Genomic DNA, 10,884 nt, shown 5'->3' with positions numbered 1-10,884 from the left:
GGCCTGTGGGATCAATGGATTTAGAGATTCAATAATTTGGTTGTAAGGCTGTGATTTGTCATCTGCCTCATCCTTAACCCTGGAGAACCCCATGGTTTCCCTAGTAAACCAATGGGGTCGGATCTGACCCCATGGGTTCTCCAGGGTTAAAGCTTTCTATTGCAATTGTTGTAAGCTCTCACTCTTGCTGCTGCTACTTTTACCTTATTTTCTGCTTGTAGCTGTTGCAGTTTATTTCTCTCTTCCTCTAGTTTTACTGTAATTTCTGCAATCGTTTGTGCTTCTTTGATTTTCCATTCATGCTAAGCTACTCAACTTTGCTTGCTGTTCATGTATTTGTTGCATTGCTTTCGGCTGTTCTAGTTTAGCTGCAAGGTCAGCTTCTGCGTCCACACGTTTGCTAGAAGACATAGAGGTGGCTCTGGAGTATGAATCTGAGCCTGAGAATCTGAATGCTCTGAAATAACTGTTTCTGTTTCAGTTTTCCCAAAAAACAGATCCATACTCCTCTTTACTTATTATCATCCTTACATACTCTTTCTTGAGCCTGTCATTAAAGGTCTTATCTATATCTTTAAGTCGTTTACCAATAAGATCACAAATTTCTGTTGTTAGGGCAACACACTCATCCATTCTCTCGACAACATCTGGAGTAGATGTATGATTACAGCAGAAAGGCTCATACAGTTGATGCACTAATGCTTCTTTAGCCTTAATGTCAATTTGTGTTCTAATAAGGTCTTCTGTTGAACAAAAACCTTTTAGTTTCGGTCAAATCCCTCTTGCTAACTCCTTCCAGGACTTATAAGCCTTACTAAATGACCCTTTGTTTTTCTTGGCTTCCTGTTAATGCATCTCCTGCCCATTTTTTGTTAGTCTTCACTCTCTGGAGCAGGACCTGGCCTGTTGTGTCTCTGTAGATTTGTCTGTTTTTTCAATGGAGGAAAAAGGTTTTTTTTGTTTGTTTTTTTGTTTGGCTTGGTGCACCTGCCCTTTATGTGTATATATCTGAACTCAAATGGGTTGAGTGGTGGCTTCAACTTATTAACACTGAACTTAGATATTTGATAACACTGAATCTTATGAAAGTATTGTTGTAACTTACAAAGGCGTCGTGCAGCTTATTCCTGTGCACCACAGACTGTTCTATACAGGGCACGCCTCTGAGCGTGTCCGTCATTAACGCTACTGCGCGCACAGTTAACAACTTCAGTAATGACAAGTTGTGGAACAGTCCAGCGGTTCATTACACTCCCACCAATCGTGCTATGATTACCAAACTAAGTGAATCATACATGATTCTTGACAACAAAAAATGAACCAATTTAACCAAGGTGTGCAGACCATCATCGAGCAGTTGTCACTTGGAATGTTACATCATTTATGTCAGTTCATCTCAGAAATTAACATGTTCATTATTATTCCCTTTCAACAAGAATCACCAATTTTTGGATAGGTCGATCGATAACGAGGGGCTTGAAAGCACGATCTTGTTTCTTGGTCCGACTAAGTATGTATGTACGGATGTATAGGTAGTCTTTCAACACGTGCGCCTTTCTTTCTAGCAAAAGGTTTAACATTAGGTTATTGCCTCTTAATAGGGGTTCATTAATGTTTGTTCATTTTTATTATAGCAAAGCATGTCATATGAAATTTGCAAATTTAGGAAAATCCAGCACTAAACTGAAATACTGATCATTTTAAAATAACTATTTAAAGCAGTGTAAGTCATTTACTTTAAAATCAATCCTAGCTTTTCCAGGCCATCTGTTGCTCCATGACTCCATCTGACTATTTATTAATCCTGTCAGGGTAGAATCCCGAAAACAAACACTTTTCCTCTTCATAAACACGAGATCTCAGCAATAAAAGACTCATAAAGTCAATACCATTAGCAGTTATCTCGGCTCTAAAAAGCAGCTTGCCACATTAACCTTTAAACCCTTTTATTTTAGCTACTTAAGATGCATGGCAGCTGTCACACTCCGCCTTGGGCCTAGATGTACAGCTGTTTGTCAACACACCACTTAAAGACAACCCCAATATCCTTGCAGCTTTAGCAGATGCTATATTACAAACCTGGGTTTGACATTAGTTTAGTTGGAGACCTATATACTAATAATATGTTTACTAGCTTCAGACAGTATCCGAATTCTATGGTCTACACCAAGCCTATTCAAATGGCGGCCCGCGGGCCAAATGCGGCCCAGAAACAACCTGCAAGTGGCCCTGCCTGTGGTCCTGGCAGAAACACAGAGAAAACGCAAAAATTTATTCATTAATTAATTAAAAATTTTTTTAAATAAAAATTCCTACAGCGTAGTGTAGACTATGAATGCAACACTCCTAGTAGCCTAGCAATATTTAACCCACAATGCACCATGATGTAAACATATTAAACAATCATCGTAATATATGATGTGACAACAGCATGTCTTTCTCACTCCAAAAGCGCAAAATTGACAATGAAAACTGTCGGTTTAACCCTGCCTGGACTGACAAATACTTATTCATTTTACCGAGTTTAATAATCTTACAACCGGAGTTGTACTACCATGATGAGGGTCCTGTACAGCCCAAGAGAAAGCTGCAGCAGCTTCCCTTCGTGTTTACTTCTTGGCGAAGAAGAAAAGGCCTTTCACAGATTCTGAAACAGTGAAATACTGCATGCTGGCCGTGGTGGATGTGGTGAAAAGTGATGAAAAAATTAAAATGTACCCCTGTAGGACAGTTCAAATATTCGTAGAGTAGAGGTTTGAGATGCTGTTAGATGACCTGAAGAAAACTGATGTAATGTCTATAGCAGGAGATCACAAACAGAACTGATAATGCACAGTTGTGCGTATATGTCCGTTTTTTGGATGGGAAATTGCTCGGCTTACTACCGTTAGAGGGACACACAGCTGGCGAAATAATGTTTGAGAAGATTTCAGCTCTTTTTGAGGAAAATGGTCTGGATATGAGGCGTTTCTGTATACTTGTGACGGATGGGGCTCCATCCATGGCAGGAAAAGTGAGTGGTCAGCGAAATATTTATTTTAATTTGAAAGGGAATTATCAAAATGTTTTTTTGTTATTATTATTATTATTTCAAATGTGCAAAAAATAGTTTAGTTATAGCTCCCTTTTTTTTAAATGGACCTTTTGGTGTGCATTTGTGAGAGGTCACCAGATTTACTGGGGAAAAGGAATAAAAAAATTACTTGTTTTTCAATACAGTTGTGTGGATTTGAAATTGATCATGATCTGCTGCTTACTGGCTTCAAAAAAAATATCTGGCCCAGATAAATTCCTCGGTTTGAAAATCTGGCCCAACTAACTTCGTAGTTGAATAGCCATGGTCTACACAGACATGATCTTTTTAAATGCCTACAGATTAAACATTGGGTCAGGAGCCAAGCATTAGCATACCATACCAAACGCAACTCCACAAAAGGCCTTATTTCTTGTGTTTATGAAATTGTCACTGACAATTTACCAACCTGTGATAATTGTTAAAAAAAAATCAAATAGGGAATTAGATTTAAATTGAACATATGAAGACAGTAATTTGTCAGGTTGCTAAATTAATGATTGTTATCTACTATCCACTGAATATTACACTTCATATAGACTGAGTAAACTGTGAGATTGTATCTCTGACCAGTTCAAAAGGTGTAAAATCTCTGTTGGTGATCTTGTTCATATGCTTTGGAGTTGTGTGCAGTTACAGTCCTACTGGAACGCTGTGATCACAATAACCTCAAAGGTGTGTGAATTTCATTTGGACTCTGCTCCTAAGATCTGGATACTTGGAGATACTTTGTGTTGCTTCCAACTACTGTAGCAAAATGTGTATACTTAAAAAGAAAAGCAAACATGGACTCGCTTTTTGAATTTTCTAACATGACTAGTCTTGATGGACTACTCTTTCCTGGTTTGGCTACAGCTTTTACTTATTTATCTTTATTCTATTTTATTTGATTTTGCCTCCTAAATGTTTGCATTAAATGGAACTGTTGAAGTAAATTTTAATGTATACATTATGATTTAGAGATGGGGGGGGGGGACTATGGTAATTTGTTTGTCCCTTATTTATTTACTTCTTCCTAAATAGGATGTACTGCTGTGAAGCACACCAGATGTTAACCTTTGTTAATGATCGTATGTTCTTAATAAAAAAAATAAAGATAAATAAATCTCTTATAGATTTACAGGTTCATACAAACTTACCCAGTCCTGATATTTATAAAGTAATTTAAAAGATGTGGATATGAAGTCACTTGCAAATCTAAAAAATACATTTAGATTTGCAAGGCTTAACAGTCATGCTGCTGGGCGGTGCAGTTTGTCTTCTGTACCAACTTGCTTGTATGTAGATAATTCAATTTGCACCATAATAGAACAATTAAAATAAAATAAAAAATCACAAAAGTAAAAAAGACGTATTTTGGAAATTCATCAATAACACGATAAAATTAAAATTTCCAAGCTTTTCACTGTGTCCAACAAACGGATTGCAAATGCAGGCAACTAAATCAACACTTTACGGTTTGCACAGAAAGACAAACAGCGTTTCTGATTACAGAGGCTGTCCTGAGGAGGCTGTTTATTTTCTCTTCTCTAACAGCTGGAGTGAGAGCCAAGGGAGGTCAGTCATTGTTCCACCCTTTCACGAGGCTTTATGTTGGATCAAAGGCTCATCACAGAGCCTCGTTTCCACAGCATCTTTACAGCATGGGCTCAAACTGATAGGATGGTATCACACATTCCTCTTAGACAAAAATAAAACTGTGGAGTGGCATTTGAGAAACAAAGCACCGGGACACATCTTTCAGAAGCTCCTGCATTTCTAAAGAATAAGTATTAGAAAAATAACTGGACCAAAAAGGGTTTTAAAAGCTCATGTAAGATACTGTAGCTGATTATGGTATGCGAATCATTAGGAGAAATGACATGGATCACTAATACTTTCATTGCCAGCTTAAAAATGGAAGTTCACAGCTATTAATGGTTTTCATGTTTTGGTGTGATTGGTGCATGGCTCACTGTTTGTATATATTCACGGTTCATAGTCCTGTGTTGTTAATGAAACACTGAGAGACCAAATATCACACAAGGCTTTTAGTCATAAGCAACTAAACATGATTATAAATATGCTTTGGGTGAGCTGGCTTTATAGATAAACGTGCACACTGCACAAATAAATACACAAAGATATTCATTGACATATGCAGCCAAAAATGCACATAAATCCCAGCACTCTGATTTTTGGCTCTGCTTGAACAACATTTTTCTGATGGATGTGTTGATGTGCAATTTTCCACTTAGTAACATGGAGCTTGTTCTGTGTAGGTGGACGTCTGCTACAATCTCTGCAGTAAATATCTGAGGATGAAACTTGATGGAAAAATATGGATGGTAATGATAGCACTACTTTTAGAAACACGGGCATTAAAGGAAGCACATTACATCACTCCTTACAGGGCAATTTCACAAACATGGGAGAGTTGGGTAGAGACAGAGCTGCTGGCCAAGAAATGTAGTTGGCATAAAAGAGTGACTTTGACTTTGTGACCTATACTGTAATTTCCTCTTATTGCATTGGAAACACTCCAGCTTGAATTCTGTAAGTGTTTCTTATCAATAAACTCAGTGAAAGGCAGTAAAATAGCAAGGTCTCCACAACTCCTGCTTGTATGTATGGTGTGTTAACAACACGAGTGCATGTTTGAATGGCCCCATGTCCTCATACACTGAACCAAAACCACATGTTTGGCACAAACAGCTGCTTTTCATAACCACACGCTGTCACAGCGTTATCCACGTTAGGGCACTACGGCCCACATTTTACGGGATTAAAAAGTAGTTTGAGCTTAATTTGCATCTGTTAGACATCAGAAGGAATTACTGTGAAAGCAATAAATGAAAAAAGTTAACTAAAATTCATTAAAGAATGAATGAGAATCCAGACTTTGAATCATCTGGAATCAATAACATGTAAGCTAAGTATTTTTTACAAGATCTGGGCAAGAGAGTGGATTTTTCACATTTTGCACATACTGAGAGCAGATGTCAGTCATAAATATTATAATGGATAATAGTTTAGACACTGTTAAATATGAAATTTGCCATTTCTTGATCATCCTGATTCACTAATGAGAATATATAACGCATCTGAAGTATTTGAGAGTCAACAGCACCTGAGGCTGGCCTCTGTTTGACCTTTCACCCTGTATGTGATCAAGTCAAGTCAAAGTGTACTTCAAGACTTTATTTCAAAACTACAGCAGTGCCGCATAACTCTCAGGGGAAAAAAGGCTATCTAAAACACAACACACACATAGAAAAACACACTGACTATCTCAAACAATGGGCACAAATAATAGATAATTAGTAAGTTATTGCTTACTCATAGCAGGATAAAAAAAATAATAATAAGTCTTAACTCAATGTGGACTAAACGTCTGCTGGAAACAGCAAGTGTAAAGGATTGATTTAAAAGTAGATAATATTTTGGCTTATCTGATAAAAAGCAGTAAATTGCTTCATGCTTCAAGCTTTATGGCGGCAACCTGAAAAGCATGATCCTCCTGTTAGGTAACCACAAGAAGCATCTGGTTGGAGGCTAAAATTATTAAAAGACAGGCTGCTGCATTTTGTACCATCTGCAGATGTGCAAGGCGTGAAATATAAAAAAATAACCTACCAAACTTTCACAACTCAAGTCTACATGAAGTGAAAAGCGTGCATGACTACCTGCAGGTCTATAAAAGATTCCACCTTAAAAAACAACAGAGCTTTTAAAATTGTCTAAAATCACAGCCATATTTTTCTTCACCGTAAATGTTGGGTCTTCAGGGGTACAAATCAGGAGTACTAGCAGTGTCTTATTTAACCTCATTTTAGCTACTTAGACATTAAGGAAGTTAATGGATGTTTTTAATGAGTACTTTGTATCATTTGGCAGCATTTCAAAGGACGCTTTAGTTGCACATTTTTAACCCAGCATGAGATGACCTTCCCTTTTTCTGGCGGTTTTAACAGGTAAGAGTATTTGTTTAGCTACAGTACAACCACACAAGTCCCTCAGCCCATAATGTACTTTTTTGTTAAAAAATATATATATAACCTTTGATAATTCCTAATAGTGTCACTTATAATCTAATTTAAATGTATTTATAAAATAAAAAATACATTCTAGTATTCTCAGCTTACAGTAGGCTGCAATGCTTTGCTGAAGTATATAGTTATTGTGTAAAAGTGTGGCTATTGCTTCCTAATATTAAAGATTAAACTATTGGAAATGTAATGGCTGTTTTTTCCTCCCAAATTATTTACATATTGCAGATCAAATTTAGTGATGAAATAAATTGAATCTTGGATTTTTGGTCTGTAAAAACAGAAGCAAACTGAAAAATGAGCCGAGTGTGTGTAAATAAAATTGTCATTTGGTAATAAATGGAAGAAGAAGAAAGGAAATTTTAAAAGAAAAGTGCAAAAAGAAAAGAACTAAGCCTTAATACTGAGAACAAAGGAAAGCCAAAGTTTTATGAAGAGTGTCTTGACTGGTGCCAACTTTCCGTCATTTAACGATTTCTCTGTTAGAACTTCTCATACTGAATCCTCATGCAGTCAATGTTACCATGTTAAATGCATCCATGTTGTAAGAAAGGAAATAATTTCAAACACCACAAATACCATGAAGAAGCAGCCCAAATCATTAATTTTTAAATGCAGAGCTCTGGTTTAGATTTCATAGTTATGAAAGAAAGAAAGTTTATTTTATTCAGTCTATGGCTGTGATGGACTTGACAGACTAGTGGGTCTGTCCATGGTGTACACTAGCCTACCCTGGATAAGTGATTAAACAGACGGATGGATGGTGAACATAAGATTGGTATGACGGTGACAGTTCTATTTCAAGCTTAATTTAAAACTCTAGTTTGTCCAACAGTGTTATTACATGTAATAACAAATATTTAGTAATAAGATATTTATGTATGCGTGACAACAGTAATAGTTCCTGTCAGACATCTGTTGGCAATTTTCAGATATGTTCATGTCAGTTCAAAGTAGGTCAAGTGCTGATTTATACTGCTTTTGAAACAAAAATGAACTAAACCAGGCGAATTCATGTTAAGTGAACACGTTGCTGGCACTGGCAATTATAAACTCCTCGTGACCGGAGGCTCGTGCTGCAGAGACGGTCAGCATACAGTGGTGACTTATTTCTTTCAACTCTGTCTGTTAAGTTTAAAATAAAATGTGTCTTAATGTTTTCTCTGTTATCAGGGGGTAACTCCTGACCTCTAGGTGACTAAGTGTGCACACTAGAATGGCAGTTTCTATTGCTCTATTACATCTAGCAGGAAAAACAGAGTTGTTTTAATTGTGAATGTGAGGCTGATGCTGTGGGCCGTCCTTCATTGGTTTTCTTGAGACTTAGCTAGAATAAATGTGATATATACTTGCTGTAATTTTCATAAGCATTAAAATAATTCATGTCATACTAATCATACTATAAATATAACTAAACAGTGGGCTCACGCATCCAATCTAATTTATTATTGCAAAGTTATAAAAAATTTTAGTATCACCAAAATACTTTTGTTGCTGTCCTCAAGGTCCAGAGTATCAATCAGGAAGTGGCGTTGTCCAAACATTTTTAAAATAAGGGGGATTTGGAGCTTACTAACTGACTAACACAGAGTGAAGTTTATAATTTTATTGTTAATTTTTTCAAATTGTCTTTTAAACATCACAAACAAACTTGTGTATTTGCGAGAACAGACTTGTGGTAAGTATAATTTCTTTGTTATGCTTTTGTGTTTTTGTATACCTGAGCTGCCTTGTTATCAGCATTTTTAAATAAAGAGAATTCCTGTCTCCAAGTGCGTTTCCTCCACCACATCTGCAGCCCTGTTACAGTTGTCATCAGGGAAAGGTTGAAATAAATGCCAAATAGTTCCAAAGTATAGTTCCAAAGAACTAGTGCTGGAAAACCTTGGCTATGACATTCAGCAGACTGTTGAACAATTAACTAATCTGCATCTGCATATCATTAGCAAGTCTGGCTGGGGTAAATCTCTTTTCCTTTGAACTTAGGCCCATCTCAGAACACTGGTTTTCAGTGTTTGAGTCTTCATGTTGTACATATCCATTAACTTGAAATACAGACTATGCCTCACCCTTAAAATGATCAGCTAGAAGAGGAAATGAGCTGTACAGCCAATTGTGAGCTACCTCTGTTTTTACTTGCCTTGGTTGATTTTATTAAAACATCTGGAATCTAAATGAGTTTTTTTTTATTGAAACAGTTGAATAAACGTTTAGACTTTGCCGGTAAAACCAGTAAGGAAATATAGTTTGTTTCCTGGCCTACACTTGCTGGATATCCAAGTTATTACTTGGAAACCCATTAGATGTCCCACAGATCCCTTTTGAGAAACAGTATTGCCACTTGCTTTAAAACTTAAATGGAAGTGCTGACAACCTAAAAGGCTGCGCTAGCAATTCACAACAGATGTATCAATCCATATCTGTTGCACTAAGTGGTCCAATCCTGTCTTAGACACTTTAGCCTAAAAGTGCAGATGCTTTCAGTTTCTCCTTGTTTTGACACTGTATGGCTGAGGTTGTCAAGGCAGCAAACTCTACATGCAAATAGTTTTGCTTTTGGAAGGAAAAGTGCATATTTTTATATGATACGTGTTAATCTTCTCTCATGTAAGCAACCATTAACTTTAGTAGTATATCCATAGTTAATATCATTAACTAGTTTCAACCTATCATAAGTAGTTTCACAGGAGCCATGAACTAACTGAACAGTTATGTGAGGCAGCATCATGATGTGATGATATGTGATTGCTACGTATATATTACTTACAAGAACAATGCTGTTTTTAAGATCTTCAGCTGGCAAGGCTACCAAATTATCATTGTGGGATATTTTGTTTTAGTCACAGACTTTTAGCACAATGCTGTATTTAAAAAGTCTACTAGACACATGTCAGCTGCACCTGTGAAGTTAAACTAATCAGCTATATCTGTTTCTGTCTGTCTGTCTCTGAGTCAGACACTCCATCGTAAATTACAGTTCTTTTCTTTTATTTCTATTATTACCCAACACCGCCCCACTCCTCTGGTTTCAGTTTTTGTCCTCTTGTGTTTACCAACAGGAAGATTGCTTTCTCCTTTTCTAATGTGTTGCACACGTGCCTAATTTTCATCCCTCTGTGTGTTTATAGTCTGCGGCCCAATTCCGGTCCATACCATACACCCTCCCACTCTGTGACAAGTGTAACTCAGTGTAGAGTCAACACTGCAGCTGATGCGGTGTTGGATTATTTTACTACTTAATTAACATGTAGGGGAGGAAAAAAGAACAGCAAGCTTTAGGATACCTTTGTCTTTCTCAAACAGACGAAGGATTCTGAAAGAAACACATGGGACTTGTATCTTTTACTGTGTGGACTTTCCTTTATATTGGACACAGAACAGGTACTGCACCAACACATTGGAGGACTTAACACATCCACTTAACACTTTTTAATATAGAACAGCATCCAGTGTAGGGGACTGTTTAACACCAATACACTAATGAAGCAAACACGGTTACAGGCTGCATTGTGATTAGACCTTTTTCATTCCTTCTTAGAGCGTCTTTATGCCAGATGTTAAGCAACTGAACTGAACTGGAACTGAATGTTCCAGCTTGCTGCTTGACTCTGGATTTTGAACCTGCCTGTTTCCTTTGGTGATGAGCTCTTCCTGAGCTCTTTTGTCACCTTCTTGAACTTTTACCTTTTTGTTTTTGGTATCCTCCACTTGACTCATCCGATTTTTAAACATCTGTCCTTTGTAATTTTGAGTTCTTTTTGAATTTTGTGTTATTATTATGTT

The sequence above is a fragment of the Neolamprologus multifasciatus genome, chromosome 6 (genome assembly GCF_963576455.1).
Source record: "Neolamprologus multifasciatus chromosome 6, fNeoMul1.2, whole genome shotgun sequence".
Taxonomy (NCBI): domain Eukaryota; kingdom Metazoa; phylum Chordata; class Actinopteri; order Cichliformes; family Cichlidae; genus Neolamprologus; species Neolamprologus multifasciatus.
The sequence above is the reverse complement of the archived record's forward strand: the minus strand, read 5'-3'. Positions refer to the sequence as shown.